The sequence below is a fragment of the Pinus tabuliformis genome, chromosome 3_1, assembly GCF_031772625.1.
Source record: "Pinus tabuliformis cultivar Carrire ecotype Pingquan chromosome 3_1, CPIR1, whole genome shotgun sequence".
NCBI classification, from domain to species: Eukaryota; Viridiplantae; Streptophyta; class Pinopsida; order Pinales; family Pinaceae; genus Pinus; species Pinus tabuliformis.
The window spans coordinates 81,357,166-81,378,386 of record NC_142301.1 but is presented as its reverse complement, the minus strand read 5'-3'; positions in this window follow the sequence as shown (position 1 = coordinate 81,378,386).

Genomic DNA, 21,221 nt, shown 5'->3' with positions numbered 1-21,221 from the left:
AATTCCAACAAGGTGGAGATCACTCCGAACTCTATAGTGATTACCGACATTTCCAAGGGCTCACAGCTTGCAGATGGAATCACAGATCACAGTTCTCATTTGTATTTCTTCTCCCACTTTATTGCTAAATCTATTAGAATTGTATTTCTGTCACAATCTAATGATATCATCAGGTTATGGCATGAAATATTTGGCTATCTAAACTACAATTACTCGCATCAACTCAGCAAGTAAAACATGGTAGAAGGATTGCCCGCTATTAAATTCACAAGCAGTATATGTTAAGGATGCATCATTGGCAAGCATCCAGAGCAAAAGTTTGACAAAGGGAAGGCACAGAGATATTCTTCACCTCTTGGGCTGATTCACAGTGACATCATGGGCCCATTCCTGTAGCCTTCAAATAGTAAGGCTCGATATGTACTCACCTTCATAGATGATTTCTCTAGCTTTACCTGGGTATTTTATCTGAAATTAAAATTCGAAGTATTTGAATAACTTATAGAATTTAAAGCACTTGCTCAGAATGAGTCTGGGTGTAAGATTAAGATACTTCATACTGATAATGGGGGGGGAGTATGTCAACAAATATGTGCAACAACTTTGTATTGATGCAGGTATATAGCTACAACACACAGTGCCATATACACCACAACAGAATGGTGTCACAGAGAGGAAAAAATGATCGTTAAAAGAGATGGCCAATTGTATGCTACAGTCCAAACCATTAGATCCTAAGCTATGGGCTGAAGCAATTAATTGTGAAACATACATTTAGAACCACATTCCTCACAAAGCGCTCAAAGGCACCACTCCGTTTCAATGTTAGACTGTTAAGAAACCAAAAGTGTCGCACTTTCACTTTTCTGGTTCACGAGCATGGGCTCACATTCCGACAGATAAGAGGAAGGCTCTGGAGCCTCAAAGTGTTGAATCTATCTTTATTGGATATCATGATAGTGTCAAATGATATATATTGTTGGACTCTCACACTGAAAAGTTCCTTGTAGCTTGAAGTGTGAAGTTTGAAGAAGAATCACTGCATGATTTTTCAGTAGACCCTGCCAAGGAACCACTTGTTGCCACTGATGAGGAGGAGTCTGAAACTTCTTCGAGCACCTCAAAGAAGCCATCAGAGAAGCATATTAGGTCAGATTCATAGGATGAGGATTAGGCCATGGTTTCTCCAACTCAGTTGCCAACTTGGGTAGAGAAAATCCTGTAAGTTGTGGGTGAACTAGTCGGTGATCCTGCAGATGTGAGAAGGACTAGATCATAGTTTTTTGGGGCCCCTCAAGCACTGGCTACCACCAAACCATTGCTTCCAATACATTGATATATGAAACTTGGTTAGATCCATAGTCACACTCTGAGGCTGCTGGAAACCCACTTTGGGAGGCTGCCATGGATGAAGAGTACTCTGCGCTCATGGAAAACAACACATGGGACTTGTTTCCACTTTTGAAAGGAAGAAAGCTTATTTGATGCCGATGGATCTATCAAACAAATATTTCTATATATGGTGCGATCAGCAAGTAAAAAGCTAAACTTATTGCAAAATGTTACTCACAGGTACATGGCATAGACTGCACAAAGACATTTGCACTTGTTGCAAATATGGACTCCATTCAACTAGTTTTAGCCATTACTGCTTCTTGCAGATGGGAAGTTCATCACGTGGATATGAAGAGTGAATTTCTTCATGGAGATCTCAAGGACGAGATATATATGGAGCATCCATAGGGATACATTTAGAACTCTTCCCTTGTTTGCAAATGAATGAAATCTTTGTATGGCTTAAAACAGGCTCCCAGGGCCTAGTATGTAAAGATGGATTCTTTCCTACTTTCCATTGGATTCATTCGATGCAAATCTGATCTAAATTTTTATTTGCTGAAACATGATGATTCCCTTTTGGTGATATTATTTAATTTAGATGATTTTCTCATGACAGGGAACCTTACCTTAGTTATTGATTTGGCAAAATTAGCATTACACGATCAATTTTCTGTGACAGGATTGGGACTATTGCACTACTTTCTTGGTCTTGACATTTCTCATTCTACTTCAGTGATCAAGATGGAATAATCTAAATATGCATCATATCTACTTGTCCGCTTTCATATGATAGAATGCAAGCCAGCAACATTTCCCTTTCTTTCGGGGATCAGATTTGAGGATGTGGGTACTACACCTTTGGTGGACAGTACACTGTATCGACAGTTGGTTTGGATTTTGTTATATCTTACTCACACCCAACTTGATATATATTTTGTAGTAGGAGTTTGTTCCAGATATATGCAAGAGCCTCATGAGCTTCACTGGAAAGCTGCAAAGAGAATCCTTAAATATGTGAAAGGTACTTCTATTTTGGTATCTTTTATGTTGTAGATTGCCCACTTTCACTGATTGGGTACATAGATTCTGATTGGGCTAGCGATGGTATAGACCGCAAGTCCACCTTTGGTTATGTTTTCAGCTTTGGTTCAGGGCCTTTTTGCTAGTCTAGCAAGAAGTAATCCATGATTTCTTTATCTATAGCCGACACAGAGTATATAGGTGTAGTGAATGTAGCTACACAGGTTGTTTTGTTGCAGGGGCTTTTCTCCGAGTTTGGTATTCAGTATCCACTTTCGACTGTCATATTTTGTGATAATCAGGGTCCATTCAAATATCGATTGATCCAGTTCAAAGTAAGAGGACCAAACACATCGAGATTCACATGAATTACATCTGCGAGCTGATCTGTGACCGATTCATATCACTGTAGTACTGCCCCACTGAGTAGTAGGTTGTAGACATCTTGACCAAGTCTTTCACTAAAAATAAATTTTCAGAACTGAGAGCTATGCTTGGAGTGGTAGAGACAACTGAGTAGGCCCTTCTAGCCACTTAGCCCCTTTTTCCTCTTTTGGGGGGGGGGTATTCGAGGTTTTCCCTCTTTCTTCATTTTATGAGGATCTTTTATTTATTGTACCTGAGTACCTAACATGGCATCTTGGCCAAGACTTAGTTTAGATAAGTGAGTTAGGATGAAGGGGGGATGTTGGAATATAATCGTAACATCTACATTTATTTTTTAACCTAAGTATCCTTAACTTAGCCACATGCACTAAAAATCATGTTCACACTTGGTTTTTGGTAAACTAACTCAGTGGACCAACTTTCCCTTGTTTTTTGCCTTTAAAGGCTTAATATTATGAAAATATCGGTCCAACCACGTTCCTTAACCATTTAGACATCTAAGTGCATGTTCAAACCTAACCACACCTCATCCACTTGAGTTATTTGAGGATTGGTGTCCCACATGAAGATTCCCCCTTAAATCAAGAGATTTGGTCCCTAGAACCATTTTAGCATGTTTTAAAGTTGAATTCCTTGGGAAATGCACTGCTCCTAATGATTTCATCATGGCTGATAGTTGGCATAGGTTGTCTTGAGTCATTGTTGCTATTTTAGGCCTCCCTTTAGCTTTTCTTAGCCTTTTCTAGTTTTTTAGTAGTTTCTTTCCTATTTTTCTAGATTCGACAATTTCTATATAACCACCTCCATTTGGGATTAGAGGTTTGGTTGGTCATGTATTACTATTGTTCATTAATTTAATACATTGATTTTATGGAGCAAATTATTTCTCTCCTCTCTTGAATATAAGCAAATTACTTGTGTTTAATTTAACTAGAATTCTAGATCTATCAAAGTTTATGCATGAATTCTACATTGAGCACTATTTTGTATTAATGAAAATCTTGTTGTTTATCTAGATCTGAGCTTGTTTTAGAGGGTTAGTTCCCCTTGGGTTAGGGCCCAACCTAGAGGCTTTGATCTCTCTTATTTGTATGTTTCTTTCATGCACTTTCTTTCTTAGCAATATTATCCTTCTTTATCTAGCAGACTTGCTTAGGAAAATTTCTTGTGCAAGTCTTCCAATCATTTCCGTTGTTGATGCATGGCTATGTATATATTATTGGAAAGCCAAAAAATATATAGTTTCTTTCTTTTATAATAATAATGTCTCTGATTTTCCTTGTTTTACTTATTCTATTTTCTTCACATTTAGTGATTGATCCAGAAGTCTTCTTTGAACTTGGGAAGCATAATATTTTATGGATTTAGGTCTTGTGCATACTACAAGTTAGATTTATTTGAATGCAGTAGATAGAGTTCAAATAAAATTCAACTCATCCTTTCTTGGTTATTTCTATTTTTCTAAAATTTGGTTATTAGTTTAGCACTCTTTTTAAGCTATAAAACAATAATTTGTTTGGTGTGCAGGTAATAATATTTCTTTGTAGGGTTAGCATTGTCATTAAAACTCCTCTCCCTACCATCAATCCATTTCTTCTCACCTCACAACTCCCCCAAACTATTGTGTACCGAGAACACATTTATGGGTTATTGAAGACCATGGTGTGCATTGGGTTTTGTGCAAGATGGGCCCCTAAAGTGTACTAGGCTTGAAAAAGGTATCATGCAACCTTCATTTACCCTCTAATACCTTCCCATACATCCATATCATCTTTTTCACCATCATAATTTTCGTGGATCTAATCCTGTATTAAAACGGTGCAATCGTGTAGCATTTTGTAGAAATCCTATAAAAATCCTTTAGCATCCTATAACATTGTGTAAACTTGACCAAAATTTCCCTTAAAGCTTGATTTTTTCCTCCTAACTTGAATGATGTCCCCTAGGATTTGAAAACATGATTGATGGATGCAAAATACCACTTATTACTTGCCTTTCATTCACTACAATACATTTTTGCAATTAGGGTTAGTGGACATATTCATGAATTTGGTAATATAGTGATGCTTTTCTTGGTTATCTTGTTGGAGAAAAATCCCCCCATGAAATTTTTCTCAATACTAATATTTCGTAACCTTTATAGAGTAATTTTCTAACAACTAAGCATGACTGAAGGGCGGATCTGCCTTTAGCTAGGGATTAATGGTTAACCATAGCTCTCGCGCTCGCAAATCACATTTTTGATAGTTTTTATTATATTCCAATGCATTTAAAACTCTTTCAGTTTCTTGCCTGATCATCGTCAAAATTTAATCTAATAGAAAAACGAATGTGCTCGCATACGAATATGCATGTGTAATAAGTGCTTGACTCTCTCCCGATTCACATAGAATGTTGATGAATCCTACATCCAACGACTCTCAGATCCTATCACAATTGAAGTTTCCTTATTGTTAGCGCATCCCTGTGGACTTGATACCATGATCACTATTGATTGATATTAGATTGATGGTCATCGCATTTGGACTTGCATGCTAATTAGCTTATTTCTGTCATGTGATGTGTGGGTCTCACCCACCATGGTTGGTAACCCAACTTATGATAGTATCACACCTATTCGTTGCATTAATGGGCGTCTTGAAATGTCATTAAGCCAAAGAGCAGCCATACTTTTCCTATTCTGCTCATTATTTTTTCTCTCTGCATTTTATTCACTGAAGCTCAACCATGATCCTGTCAAGGCTGCAAGAGTACCATGCACATTACAAAATCTAGCATATTCACCTGTATGTCATTATTTATTTCTGCCTTTCTATTACAATTGTAATCCTGCCCCTTTGAACAGTTATGGCCAAGCTAGCGGGAAAGGAAGCCCTCGTGAATGAGCTAGCAGGAGTGTAGGACATCAAGGTGTGCCTCACTGATATCCTCACCCTCTCCTCATCAACTGCTACTTTGGATGATGAGAATTGTCTTCTCCTAACCAAAATCCTACAAGAAGCTCTTCCGCCAGTCCATTTTGACCTTGATTACATCATGTTGATAGTTGAAAGCTTTGAACCAGACCAACAAGCAGTATACTTTAGGAATATACACAATTTACTTTTAAATATTGATGAAGGAATTATTGAAGAAACGTTGGGCATCTTAGCCCAAGGAACAAACATTACAGATAGTGGGTTAGAAAACCAATTCATTACATGGGCCGAAGATAATAAGCTTGAATTACTTCAAACCCTTTTAGAAAATCATGGCCCTGAGCTAAAGCTAGTTTTTCCTATTTCAACTACTTTGCTAAATCCCTTCTATCAGACCTTGATTTCTCTCTTGTTAGTTATTTTTGGTATCGCTGATGACTCTAAGGTAGACAAATCATTCTTTTTAGAAATACGTCTTGTTACTGTTAATCTAGACCAGCAGTCCATTAACTTTCTCAAATACTTAGCTCTAGCTTCACTATGGATTTGCCCACCACCCTTCCTTTCTGCTCTGGCCAACAATGTTCTTACCTTGTTCACTTGAGTTTTTACAATTATCCTTTGTACTTCGTTCCTTCTGGTCTCTTGCTAAGCATTACAAATTTTGAAGGCAAAGAAAAAGAGGTATTTCATTAGTTCGAAAAGACAAAATAACTAAGGCTAGAGTGAATTGGATCTTAGAAGAGAAAGTCAAAGTACTAAGGCTCACTGAACAAGAATGTATTGGTAGCTAGTTTTTGTTTCCACAGTATACTATAGTACGGTTATATGCATTTGATAATCAACCGACTCGGCTCCCCAAGTATGTGACACTTTTACTATTTTCATATGAAGTGTTAAGGCAGAAAATTGCTCTTAAGGAATTTCATTTTGTGCCTAAACAGAAAGGACCATTTTTCAATTATCCTTATGCTATATCTCCTCTTATTGCTAAATAAGAATGCCATTGATTCTATGGAAAAGGAAATGTCTTCTTTTGGTTTCGTGGACGATGATTTTTGGCATTTTGATCCATTAGGTGTTACTTTACAACTTAAAAAATAGGCTGGATTATGGGCTTATATTCATGAAAGCAGACCAGAACTAGAAAAAATGGAAAATTCAGTAGTGCTTGTTACACAAAATATTGTCACCATGACTATTTGTAGTCAGTATGGGTCTATCATCATTCATACTGTCCTCCTAAGCAAGTCTCAAACCTCAGCTCTTTATGTCAAGCTTTGAAAGTGAGAGAAAGACCTTAAAAATCAATAAAGCTCTGGTTTCGCACTTTCTCTCATTGTTGCCTACGGTCCCACACCCCCTGTTCATGTTACCTGCGGACCTGCCTGCTCTGTCTCTAAAGGAGTGGGTGCAGACCCCTGTGAAATTAAAAAATGCACAAGTTTATTCTTAAAAACTCACTTTGGGTTAATTCTAAATGATTCTAGAACGAATCTTGACGTGGATGGTTCACTCCTAGGTGGTTCATGCATCCCAAAAGTAAAGGAGCTAATCCTTTGATGAGAGGAGCTTATCCCTTTGAAGGAGGGCTTTATCCCTTTGAAGGAGGACCTAATAACTTCCCTCCATTTCACTATAAATTAAGGCAGTGGGCTGGTTGCTAGGGAGATTAGAAGCTGAACATTTTTTAGGGTAAATGCTGTTGGAATTGAGACTTCCTAGTTAAGCTTGAGAGGAGAGATCACATACCTTTTGGCTTCATTTGGAAGAGAGTGAAACTTTTCAAAGTAGAGGAGACTTCTTGATGGACACTGGGAGGAGCTTGTACAGCATCAAGGCATAAGGTTGTAAAGTTCTTCCTTGATTTAAGTTAATACAATCAGATTCATTTTTCTCAACAAATTGTCTTATGTGATTTGTTTCATGAATTCCTTGATCATCATGATAAATATGCTTTATTACATTGGATTTTCAGGTGCTATTTAATTTGTGTGCTTTTTTGTGTTTGCAGATTCTCTACAAGGGAGCTCATTTGGATCAATGGAGCGAGGCTTCCACAAACTTGCATTGGACCCAAGGTAGGCCTAAAACACTTGTTTGACTTTATTTATAAATTGCATATTTAGAGAAAGATAGAATTTGTTTGGTTTTCTTGTCGCTAGATATCATTAGATACTAGGGAGGTCGGTCTTGTCTGCAAGAACGACTTATCCGGCTGATAAAATGGTGACTCCACTAGGGACTTGATTTTTTGATTTGCTTTTACTTTGACTTGACAAACTGTGTTTTTGTTTCTGTTTTTGGCTTGATGTGTTTGGAATTGGGTAGGTTTAGTAGATCTTGAATTATTTTTTGTTTTTCATACTTTTTGGAGAGGAACACACCCTCTTCTTGTAACACAGTGCGGACCTATCCACACTTTTGCTTTACACACAGAGTGGTCCCGCACCTGTGTGAACTGTGGGCCTGCGGACCCTGTCAAAATTTTGAAAAACTTAAGATTTTCTCTTTTAGTCAGCTTAGGATTTGTTTAGGTGTTTTTAGCCTCTTCCCAGATCTACACGTTACTTGTCAAGAACTTTTCTTAGGTTAATTCCATTGGCATTAGGGTTTTAGGTGAAATTCCTAGAGGTTTTGGCTGTCAGACTTGATTTTCGTTTTGGTCTTGTAGTAGCTCAGAGCTTAGAAGCCTTAGAAGCCTCAGATCACCTTGGTTTTTACTAGCCTTCTTATGAGTCTGTCTGTTTGCAAAATCTTCCTTTGTTGAGGAATCCATCTTGTGTTTCTCTTTACGAAACTTCGAAAGGACTTGTGTTAAAAGTTTTGGATTTCATTTTTAGAAAACAAAACAAAAATTGGTTGTTTTTTGACTGATTTGTGATTCTGGACAAATTAGTCCTTAGTTTGCTTATAGCTAAGTAAAACATCCTTGAAAAGAAATCTTGTAAGATTTTACTTCAAATAGTTTTAGAATTTATAGATCTCAAGATTAGATTTTTCCATAGTTTTGAGTGTTTTATAAAAATAAAAATAAATCTCTTTTGGAAAAAGTTTGTTTTTGTAGTATTTGAGTGTTTGAAAGAAAAGGGAAATTTTCGTGAGAATAACTAGTTTTCTCGTTTTTGAGTGTATTGGAAAAGGCAAAAAGCTCTTCTTTTGATTTGTTTGTTAAAGAAAGATTTGTTTTACAATCATTTACATTCTCAACTCTTTCCTAGCTAGAAATTCATTGAAGGGAAAAGATTGCTTATCATCTTAAGTGCATTTTTTAGTGATTTGGAGTTGAGTCTTCACACCATAAGTTTCATCTCCACACCTTTTGACTTAAGAAAAAACCAATAAAAATAATGCTTAAAGTAAAATATATCTAGTAATCTTTTTATTTCTAGGGCTCTATATCACCAACATAGCTTAGGCTAGTATCTTGGAGTAGGGAGTAATTAACTCTCCAAGATAGTAAAACAAACAAGTAGCTGTATCTTGTGGTAGGAGATAAAATCCAATTGTTACATCTATGCTCTCGGAAAGCTCCTCTTAAAGGAAAAGCACGAGATCATATCTGAACCAGTGTGGGAACCAATCCTTCCTCATTGGGAACGATAGAAGATATTCACATATTAAAAATGGTAAACCTTGGATTAACCATTGTCGAGGAGCCCGGGGTCACTTGTTGGTAAACCTTGGATTATGTCAAGGAGCCTTCAAGGGGATTGAGCTTGTTACTCTGTTCTTGCATGCATATCGGATCGTAGACTATTCCCCCAGCTATATTTGTTTCCGTTGGTAACCATAGTAACCATATTCTATAGGATTCTTTCCTAAGGTGATGGTGGAGGGAAGATCCCACTATACCTGGAGTAGATGTCGGTTAGACTCACTTGGATTTTCTGGGGGGTTCTCTTCACTCGAGACACTTTAGTGGAGAAACTTGTGCCAGTCTATTCATTAAGCAGGTTGCCGGGGTAACTGTTCCAACTGTCATTTCTGTATTGAACTCTGCGACGTTGGATTTCATCACCAACTAGTTTTTTCAGTACGGAAAGTTACTGTTTGTGTGTGGTTTGATCTCCTAGATTCTTTAGGCGTGTGATTCAAATTTTTTTGGTTCTTTAGAGGCTTTAGGTGGTTGTCATTGAGATTTTTCTTTTTTTGCGTGTGAAGTAGTTAAAATATTTAATCGTGGCTGAATTATAGAGGAATTCCTGTAGACTTCGGGGCCAAACTCCTGAGCTTTCACCGAGCCAGCCTGAAGGGTTATGGGCCCTTGTAACTCCTAGAGACAGTAGAGTTGGGTCACCTAAAGAAGGAGAGTCTTCTTTGGTTGTACATCCTGATTATCAAGCTCTAGTAACAGATTATAATCCACAATCTATTTCATTTTCCGAAATTACTGGTAGTTTTTCATCTACTAGTGATTTAGGTGAAGAACCTGAAATATCTGAACTTGAAACTGAATTTGCTGCTACTCCAACATCATAATCTGCCTCTCCAGCTTCTAGTGGTCCTGGTTCACCTAGGGTAGAAAGAATAATTACCCAAAATCTTCCTTCTGGACTTATAGCTATTGAAGAACTTGCTACATCGGAAGAAGGTATCCCTATCCCTGAAAATCAACCAGCTATAGAACTTAGGGAGCGTGAATCGATCTGTTACAGTCCACCTAGGAGCAACGCTTGGTATATTTCATTTTTATGAAACCAGCTCAAGAAAAGATAGAAAAGAAAGATCAACGCCTTAGAATTCAGCCTCTTCGAGTGGGCAACCTCCTTTACATTACATAAATGAACAATTCTTGGATGATACAAATGACAAAACCTCCTTTCTATATATAGGAGTCTAAGGAGTCACAATATAATCCAGCCGACCTAACAATAATAATATAAAGCCACAAAAATAACAATAGAGGGATTCTATGGGGCACAGAAATAACAATATGGGGGTAATAGGGGCACAACAATATAAATAAGGGGTATAACTACAATAGTAATGGGGTAATCACTAGTATTATAGGGACCCAACATGCCCCTCTCCTTCAAAAAAGTGTTGTCCTCAACGCTTGAGTAGTTCTGGATACTTCTGCATAAAATTCTCATCCTCCCATGTGGAATCTTCAGCGGATAAGTTCTTCCACTTGATAAGATACTCTGAAATTGATCGATTTCGTAGCTGTCGAGTTCTTGTTTCTGTGACTGCTTCTGGTTTCAATATAATTTTTCCTTCCTCGTCAAGTTCTGGCAATATTGTTTGAACTGGGAGCTTGTCGCCTATAACCTTCTTTAAACATGAAACATGGAAAACTGGGGGCAATCGAGAAGCTGCAGGAAGCTCCAATTTGTATGCCATAGTACCAATCTTTTCCAACACCTTGTACGGACCATAATACTTTGGTGATAATTTATTATCCTTCTTAGCTTGCTTTAGGGACATTTGCTTATATGGTTGTAGCCGTAGGAATACCCAATCACCTACATCAAAACTTCTTTCACTGCGATGTTGATCTGCCTGTTGTTTCATTCTATTTTGTGCCAACACGAGGTTATCCTTTAAGAGTTGGAGGACTTGTTGTTGATGTTCGATGTGATGTTCCACTGCCTGAACCTTAGAATTTTCTCTTAAATATGATGTGATTGATGGTGGTTGGTACCCATAAAGTGCCATAAATGGGGTCATTTTTGTTGCTGTATGGAAGGAAGTGTTATACCACCATTCAGCCAGAGGCAACCATTTGACCCATTGTGTCTGTTTATCAGATACAAAGCAACGAAGATATCCTTCCAAACATTTGTTTACTATCTCAGTTTTCCCATCAGATTGAGGATGATAAGATGAGCTATGAGCTAACTGAGTACCAAGACAAGAAAATAATTCTGTCCAAAAATTTTCAGTGAAAATGGGATCTCTGTCACTTACAATAATCTTTGGGTTTCCATGTAGCTTTTGAACTGTTTCCATAAATGCAGTAGAAACTGTACTGGCTTTAAATGGATGTGATAATGCACAAAAGTGTGCATACTTGGTAAGTCTGTCAACTACCACCATGATGACACTCTTTCCCTCAGACTTGGGTAAACCTGTGATAAAATCCATTGAAACCTCCTCCCAACGTTGGCTTGGAATGGATAAAGGTTGTAATAGACCCGGTGTCTTAATTGTTTCAACTTTATTTTGTTGGCAAACCAAACATTCCGCCACAAACTTTTGAATATCTGATTTAAGGCCATCCCAAAAAAATTCCTTCTTAACCCTGTGGTAAGTTTTTAAAAATCCTGAGTGCCCTCCTAAGGGAGAAGTGTGCAATTCCATAAAAATCTTTTGTTTTAGCTGGGAATTCTTACAGAGGTATAAGCGATCTTTGTACCATAACGAATCATTTTGCCAGCTAAATGTATCAGAAGTACTGGAATCTTGTTGTAGCTTTCGAATAAGTGCCCACACTTCTTCGTCATTCTTCCATTCCTCCTTTGCTTCATTTATCCAATCTGGTTGGATAATAGAAATGGCACACAACAATGCTTCCACATCCTCATCCTTTCTTGAGAGTGCATCTGCCACCACATTTTGCTTCCCTTTTTTGTAGATGATTTCAAAGTCATAACCCAACATCTTTGTGACCCACTTTTGTTGCTCTTCAGAGGATAATCTTTGTTCTAAAAAGTATTTAAGGCTATCATGATCCGTTTTTACCTTGAAGTGTCTTCCCATTAGGTAGGGTCGCCATTTCTTAAGTGCATGGAGTATTGCCAACATTTCCTTCTCATAAATAGCTTTGCTTAAAAACTTTCCCTTGATTGGACGACTTTCAAAAGCAATGGGTCTTTCATCTTGCATTAGAACAGCACCAATTCCATTTCCTGAAGCATCACATTCCACAATAAAGGTTTTTGTGAAGTCCGGTGTAGCTAAGACCGGTGCTTGGCACATTGCCTCTTTAAGATGTTTAAAGGCCTTTGTTGCTTCCGGAGTCCATGAAAATGAATCTTTCTTCAATAATGTTGTTAGAGGTGCTGCTATTCTCCCATAATTCTTAACAAACTTGCGATAATACCCTGTCAACCCAAGAAATCCTCGCAGATGCTTTATGGATGTGGGGATTTTCCATTCCTTAATGGCTTTAATTTTGCTAGGGTCTACCTTAACTCCTTCATGAGATACAATATGACCCAAATATTCCACCTCCTGGACTCCAAAGAAACATTTGGATCTTTTTGCATATAATTGTTTCTCCTCCAATAGTTGTAGCACCTTGTCAACATGTTCAACATGATCCTTCCAAGACTTGTTGTAGATTAGTATATCATCAAAAAATACTAACACAAATTTTCTAAGGAATGGTTTGAAAATTGAATTCATCAAACCTTGAAATGTTGAAGGTGCATTGGTAAGGCCAAAAGGCATGACCAAAAATTCATAATGACCCTCATGAGTTCTAAATGCCATTTTCGGAATGTCTTCAATCTTCATTCTGATTTGATGATATCCCAAACGAAGATCCAACTTGGTGAAGTAAATTGATCCATGCAATTCATCCAGTAATTCATCAATGACAGGAATGGGGAACTTATCTTTAATAGTGAGCTTGTTGAGCTCCCTATAATCTGGACACATGCGCCATGATCCATCCTTCTTGTGCACCAATACTACTGGAGCTGAGAAAGAACTTTGACTCGGTTGAATTATACCAGCCTCTAGCATTTCTGCAACCATACGTTCAATTTCACTTTTTTGGACATATGGATATCTGTACGGCCTGATGTTTGGAGGAACACTTCCTGGAATCAGATGAATAGCATGATCATGATCACGCATAGGTGGGAGACCTTTGGGAGTCTCAAATACCTTGGAATGATTGTCCAGGACTTTTTGGAGATCTGGAGAAATAGATGATTCCAATGTGGAAACATCTAGCGAACATAATTGTGCAATTACACCTCTTTGCTCCTTTTTTAGAAGCTTTGTCATGCCATTAGAGCTGATTATCTTTCCTGGTTTCCCTGCAATACCCCTTAATTCAACTTCCTTTCCTTCCACAGAAAATTTCATGAAAAGTTCTTGAAAATTAAAAGCTATTGTACCCAAGGATTGTAGCCATTGGACTCCTAGTACAACATCAGCACCTCCCATTGGAATGGAAAGCATTGGGCTAGTCAATACATATTCTCCCATGGATAGCTTGATATTATGGCACTTTCCAGAACAATTTATTGTTCCTCCATTTGCAATCATCACTTGACACTCTGGTGCTGGATATAGGAAGCAATTCAATTCTTTTGCTACCCTACAATGAATAAAATTGTGGGTGCTTCCTGAATCAATCAACACTATTACCTTTTTCTTCTTGATTTGTCCTTCTATCTTGATGGTTTGAGGAGTGGTAATTCCCGCCAATGCATTACAAGATATGGTCGGATTTATTTGTTCTTCATCTAGGCTTTGTTCCTGGAATATATCCTCTTCTTTTGACCTTTCTTGCTCCTTTTCTTCTTCCTCTTCACAATCTATGTAGAATAATTTCTTCTCAGCACACTTATGACTTTTTGTGTATTTGCTATCACAATTGTAACAAAGCCCTTTTGCTCTTTTTTCTTCCAATTGTTGTGGTGTCAACCTTGTAGGTTGTGGAAGACTATGGGCAACAACACTTCCGTCTTTATAGTTGTGAATGGTATGCTTCCTAGTTGCCATAATTTTGCTTTCCATTTTTCTTGCTAACCTGAATGCCTTCTCTAATGAATCAGGTTCCCAAAGGCGCACATCATGTTGGATATTATCCTTTAAAGACCCTATGAACACATCAATCCTATGCTCCTCTGGAATATCTTTTACCCTTATGTTCAATTTTTGGAACTCCTCAATGTGCTCCATTATTGAACCCTTTTGTTTGAGACTTATCAATTGGCTAAAAAAAGTGTTGCTTTTTGTATCCTCATAATGTGCTATCAATTCTTCCGTAAAAATTGCCCAAGTGATAAATTGTTTACGAGAACAAAGCCATTGATACCATACAAACTGATTTGGTTCCAAATATAAAGTTGCCATACGTACCTTTTGTGTGTTTTGCACATTATTGAGATCGAAGAATTGCTCCATCTGTAATATCCATGTGGCGGGATCCTTGCCATCAAACTTCCTCATATCGATTTTTGGAACATGGTGAGTCTTCGATCCAACATTAGAGTCTATGGAATCATGATTAACATTTCTTTTGTTCTCATCATGAGTTTCCTTTAGTACTCTTTCACCCTTAGTGACCATTTCTTGTAGCAACTTATTCATATTTATCTTCAATTCTTCCATCTTATCATCCATGCCATCAATTTTAGCGTCCATGCCATTCACCTTAGCTTCCATGCCATCCATCTTAGCTTCTACGCCTTTCTTTAAACATTCCATCTTAGCTTCCACACCTTTCTTTAAACCATCCATCTTAGCTTCTACATCTTTCTTTAAACCATCCATCTTAGCTTCTGTTCCTTTTTGTGCAAGGACAGTTGTTGCACTTGGTCTTGTAATTTTGATATATCATGTTGCATTTCTTCCTCTTCTTCATGAGTCATGCTAGAGCTTTCAGGTTCCTTACTAGGTGTTTGCATTTTCTTTTCTCGGGGCATCAGTTACCGATAATAATGCTCTACTATGCCCTTTGAATTCCTTCAGAATAAATTTTCAAACCAAGCTTAAGCAAAAATTTAAAAAAATCTACACACCTTTTTTCACTTTGTAGGAGCTTGATATTGCGTCTGATGTATCTCTGTACTTTCCAATCATCTAGTTCTAAAATTGTGACTTGTAGTAGCTCTCTGTGTCCTCTTTCCAATGCCACCAGTCTGATCCAAATTGGATTCTCCAAGAAAGAGTTATGCACAATCTCCCAAGATGACCTGATTATAGACCTTTCCAGAAGAGTGAACTTGTATGAAGTGCCACGTGTACATTTTTCAACCTTTGGTTCTGAAAAAGATATAAAAGAAACTATAGTCTGTCCTCTTTCTGTACCTTCTTACGAAATCTCAATCCGATCCCCAGAGAGAATATTATGACGATTTTCCCTAGGCCACCTGTTTTAAATGTAATTCAGGAGTCTCCAAAAAGACCAACTTCCTCAGAGCATATCTCCGCAAATATCGCGCGAAAAGATCTGAAATTCAGACCCAAGGTCCAGCGCGATTTCTTCTCAAATGGGTTTTTGTTTCGACTTCTGAAACGTCACAGAAAACAAGTTATAGCGAAACTTCCACAATGACTTGTTCGGAGCAGCGAAACCCTAGAATCTAAAGCTCTGATACCAAATGTTATGAAACCAGCTCAAGAAAAGATAGAAAAGAAAGATCAACACCTTAGAATTCAGCCTCTCCGAGGGGGAAACCTCCTTTACATTACATAAATGAACAATTCTTGGATGATACAAATGACAAAACCTCCTTTCTATATATAGGAGTCTAAGGAGTCACAATATAATCCAGCCGACCTAACAATAATAATATAAAGCCACAAAAATAACAATAGAGGGATTCTATGGGGCACATAAATAAAAATATGGGGGTAATAGGGGCACAAAAATATAAATAAGGGGTATAACTACAATAGTAATGGGGTAATCACTAGTATTATAGGGACCCAACATTCATTGACCAATATTTTGGAAAGCCCGGGACTAAGTTTTTCACCACCTCGCATTCCTTTTAACCCAACACCTAGGGTTATTATCCTCCATTAAATATGTCAAGACAGTCGTCTAGGTTTTCTCAATCTCCATAAACCTTTTTATACAGTGGTCCTTCTATTCCCTCTGGGTATCAGTCACTTACTGGTACTTTTTTGGGAGCATCTCCTCAACCTATTGAACAATGGTTATTAACTGGTAATAATGGAACTAAGTCGTTGAGTGTAGAAGATATTCTTATGATGTCAGGTACTATTCCTAATCCACAACCCTAAGATGTCCAGTTATCACCTAGGGGGTAGCCTCAAAGTCCTCAATTATCGCCTGGGGGGCAACCTCAAGGTACCCAATTTCCTCCTGGGGGGCAACCTCAAGGACAGTAATACCTACGGGACAGTATGTTCCTCAAGGTCAACCACAGACTCACTATGCACCTCAAGGTCAATCCCAGTATCATATGTACCTCAAGGTCAACCCCAGTATCAGTACGTGCCTCAAGGTTATCAACCTCAAGGTCACTACCCAACCCAAGGTTTCCAACCACCTTCCAGTCAATCATTTGTCCAAGGAGCTAGAAATGTACCTTTGAATTATCAACCCTACCCTCAACCCGGTGATGGTCGTCAATATTCTCATACTGCTATGGGTTTGTACCCCAGAATGAACTTAGTGTGGGATCCATCTCAATCTCAACAAATATTGCAACCAAATGTGCAGTTGTCATCTCAATCTGGACAACCCTTGGTTTATGGTTCACCCCAGCAACCTGTCCAATCTACTATTCAAACTTCTGCACCTTCTGTAGTTTCTTTGCCTGGGCCTAGTACGCCTCGTACTCCGCCTCAAACGACTGCTTCAACTGTTGCAACATCTGTTCAATCTACCCCATCTACTTCTGGAGTATCGACAGCTTCGGTTTCTACTGTTCCTGTATCAACTCCTCAGACATCTTTACCTCAGTCTGGATCCACAATTCAGACTTCGGTTCAAATGACTATAGGACAACCTAGTCCAAGTACGGTTGTCACAAGTCAACCTCAATTTACTTATCAACCATATCAGGGAAAATACCAATTCAGTCCTATTGTACAGCAACCAGTCTATCAGTATCAACCGTACCCTGGATACACATATCAGCAACCTCAACAATCCCAGTACGGTCCGGTTAATCCTGGTTTTCTGGGAGGATATAATATCCCAAATGCAATTCCAATTCCTAGTTATCCTGGATATCCTCCTCCTGGGGCTGGTCTCATGACCCAGGGTTTTAGGGACCCTAATCGTCAGTTACCATTTGTTGCAAATTTGGACTTGCCTGACTTGTCGCGCCTTACGAACGATCCAATTAACTATCTTCTGTTTTGGCCGCCAATGTCGAATAAGTTGCCTAGTGATATTCCTAAGTTTGAAGGCAAATCAGGAGAGGACTTGTCGAACCATGTGATGACTTATCACCTTTGGTGTGCGTCTAACTCCATTTCAGATGATTCAATCCATTTAAGGCTTTTCCAGCGCACTCTAATTGGTCTTGTGGCCAAGTGGTACATTGAGTTACCGCGAGCCACTTTTTATAACTTTAGTCAGTTAGCTACTTCATTTTTAACTCATTTTCAGTTTCCAGTCAAATATGACAATGGCATGGAATTATTAACTTCATTAAAGCAGTCAACATCCACTTACATTTCAGATCACATTCATGAATGGAGACGTCGATGGAGTTTAGTGAAAGCTTTTATTCCAGATCAGATCTTAGCTGAATGGTTTGTAAAATCTTTATTACCGAAGATCACTAAGGATGTAGCTAAGGCAGGAGTCATTACTGAGGAGCAAGTAATTGCTCAAGCTCAGTACCTTGACTTAGTTTATACGCAGTCAGGTACGTTACACGAGAAAATCCCCGACCTTCCTAAACAAAATCAAATAACTGCAGCTCCTTCAGGGTCTCATGCCGTTGATGGTATGATTGGTACGGTTAATACCAAAAGTAAGAAGAAATCTTCCAAGAATTCTTCTCCTATCATAACTTTGCCAGATTACCCGACAGGAGATTCTTCCGCAGAAATTTCCACTGATATTCATGCTGTAGAGTCATCTACAGCCAAATCAAAATCCAGCTATAAAAAGAAAGGGAAGAAGAAAAATAAAATAGATAAAAATTCAAAAGAGAAACCAGAAAAAACGGAATCAACTGATGAGAAATGCAAACCTCGTTATCCTTGTCTCATTTGTGATGAAGAGAATTTTACAAGAGACTACCCTCATCGTGCAGAGGTTGCGAAAATCGTCAAAGGTTCCCAAACACCTGCTGTTTTGAAGGATCCTTTTCCTAGTCAAGACAGTAAGATGATAGGTTCTTCCTCAAATGCCTCCGAAGAACCCATAATGATGATTTCCCATGTTAGGATTGCGACTCTATCGCAAGATTATGGAAGTAAAAGTCCTGTCCTGGTTCCGATCCACTACAGATCGAGAAACCTAACCCAGGCTTAGTAATCAAACCGCCTGCCAAGGGTATACTTCGAAAGTCAGCTTTCAATCCACATGCGAGAGTGGCTCAAAACTATAACATTGTTGAAGATTTGGCTATTTCACCTTCGGCAATGTCGGCTTTGGAAGTGCTGCAATCATGTCCAGCATAGTGTAAATTGCTATTGTCGGCTATAGGAGCTGTTGACGTTCAGGACTCGAACCTTGTAATTTTCGATCTAGAAAATAGTACACTGTGCTTACCTCATCAAATTGCTTTCCAGATTCCAGTGTTAGTAAAAAACAGACCTTGTTATAGGACTGTGATTGATGAGGGAGTCTCAACGTGTATTATGTCGATACAGTGTTGGAGATCGCTTGGTTCTCCTATGCTAAATCAATCCCCGATGATTCTAAAGGCCTTTGATGGCCGTGGGTTTCATCCTTTTGGCATTCTACAAGATTTACCTATAGGGGTTGAAGGCAAAACTGTTAATCTAGATGTGGAGGTGGTTGATGCCCCTCTAGATTACAACCTTCTCTTGGGTCGTAGTTGGTCTTACACTATGACAGTTGTTGTTTCATCGGTCTTTCGACTTATAAAGTTCCCTCATAATGGAAAGATCGTAACTATAGACCAGCTGACTTACTTTTCATCCGACCCAGCCTCTTCTGAAAGTATTCAGCATGTCGGCAAAACAACTATCCCGTATAAGGATGTTGGAGTAGGACTAGTTAAAGATTCTCGTTTACTAGGAACTTTTCCTTTTCCTCCTATCAGCACATCATCTTCTACTGCAACCATTCATATGATTTCGTCAGACACTATGGTTTATGATGATCCTTGGATCGTACCTTTCGAGTCTGAGATAGATTCATTTGGTGATGTTATGCCTTTGAGTCCATATGAAATTGCGTATCAGGCTGTGTAGTCATTTTTCGACCCTTCTTCAACCAAAACTGACTTAATGAATGTGGTCCATGAGAAATCACTTTCAACATCAAACTCAGATTCAACAACATTTTCCGAACTTGTTCACACTGATGAGAAAATTTGTGAAATCCTATGCGTCGAGGATTTACCATGGGAAGATCTTCATCATAGATCTTCGTTTTTACCTGAGATTGATCGCTTTGAAAATGATTTTTCATCTATTTTTACGACTGAATATGTCAAGGAACCTCAGAATCCCATGAAAAATCCTGATTCCGATTTAAATTTGCGAAACATTTCTCGAACTATTCCTATTGATATTTCGGTTAAGCCTGGAATTATTGAAAACATTCATATAGGTGCCTCTTGTACCGAAGATGAAATTCAAACATATAAGGCCCTATTTCAAGAATTCTGCGATGTGTTTGCCTGGTCATATGAGGAAATGCCAGGAATTTACCCAGCAATTTTTGTTCATGAAATCAAAACTTACCTAGATGCTAAACCTGTCCGACAACGTTTGCGTCAGATTCACCTGCGAAAAGCTGCTGCCATTAAAGCAGAAGTTGAAAAATTACTCAAAGCAGGTTTCATTTATCCGATTTCGTTAACGGATTGGGTATCGAATATTGTTCCTGTTAACAAAAAGCAAGGGACAATAAGAATATGTATCGATTATAGGGATATTAATCGAGCCTGTCCAAAAGACAATTACCCAACTCCCTATATCGATCAAATCATTGATGATTGTGCCGACAGTGAAATATTCTCCTTCATGGATGGTTTTTTCGGATACAATCAAATAAATATTCTACCTGCTGATCAACCAAAAATGGCTTTCATTTGTCCATGGGGGACATTTTCTTATTGCAAATTACCTTTTGGGCTCAAGAACACCGGGGAAACTTTTCAAAGAGCCATGTCTTATGCGTTTCATGACATCAAGCACATTGTGCAACCCTATCTCGATGATTTACCTGCTCATTCATTACATTGAGCTGATCATCTCATCCATTTACGAGAAATCTTTATGAGGTGTAGGCATTATCGAATTAGGTTGAATCCACACAAGTGTGTTTTCTGTATAGAAACGGGTCAGTTACTGGGGTTTGTTGTTTTGAAAGCCGACATTCACGTCGATCACTCGAACGTTGAAGCTATTGTCAAATTGCATCATCCTTCAAGTCTTCACCAACTCCAAAGTTTGCAAGGGAAGGCAAACTTTTTATGTCGATTCATTCCTAACTACGTCGAGATCACAAAGGGTTTTACTTGGTTGTTGAAACAAAATACTCCATTCTCTTGGGATGAGATAGCTAACAAATCTTTCGATGCACTAAAACACGCATTGACCCATGCACTGTTACTGCATCCTCCCAACTACAACCAGGACTACTTCTTATATCTCGTCGCCTCGCATTCCACCATTGGAATGGTGTTAGTTCAGGAAGATGAATTCGGTAGTGAACATGTGATATATTACCTTAGTCGCACT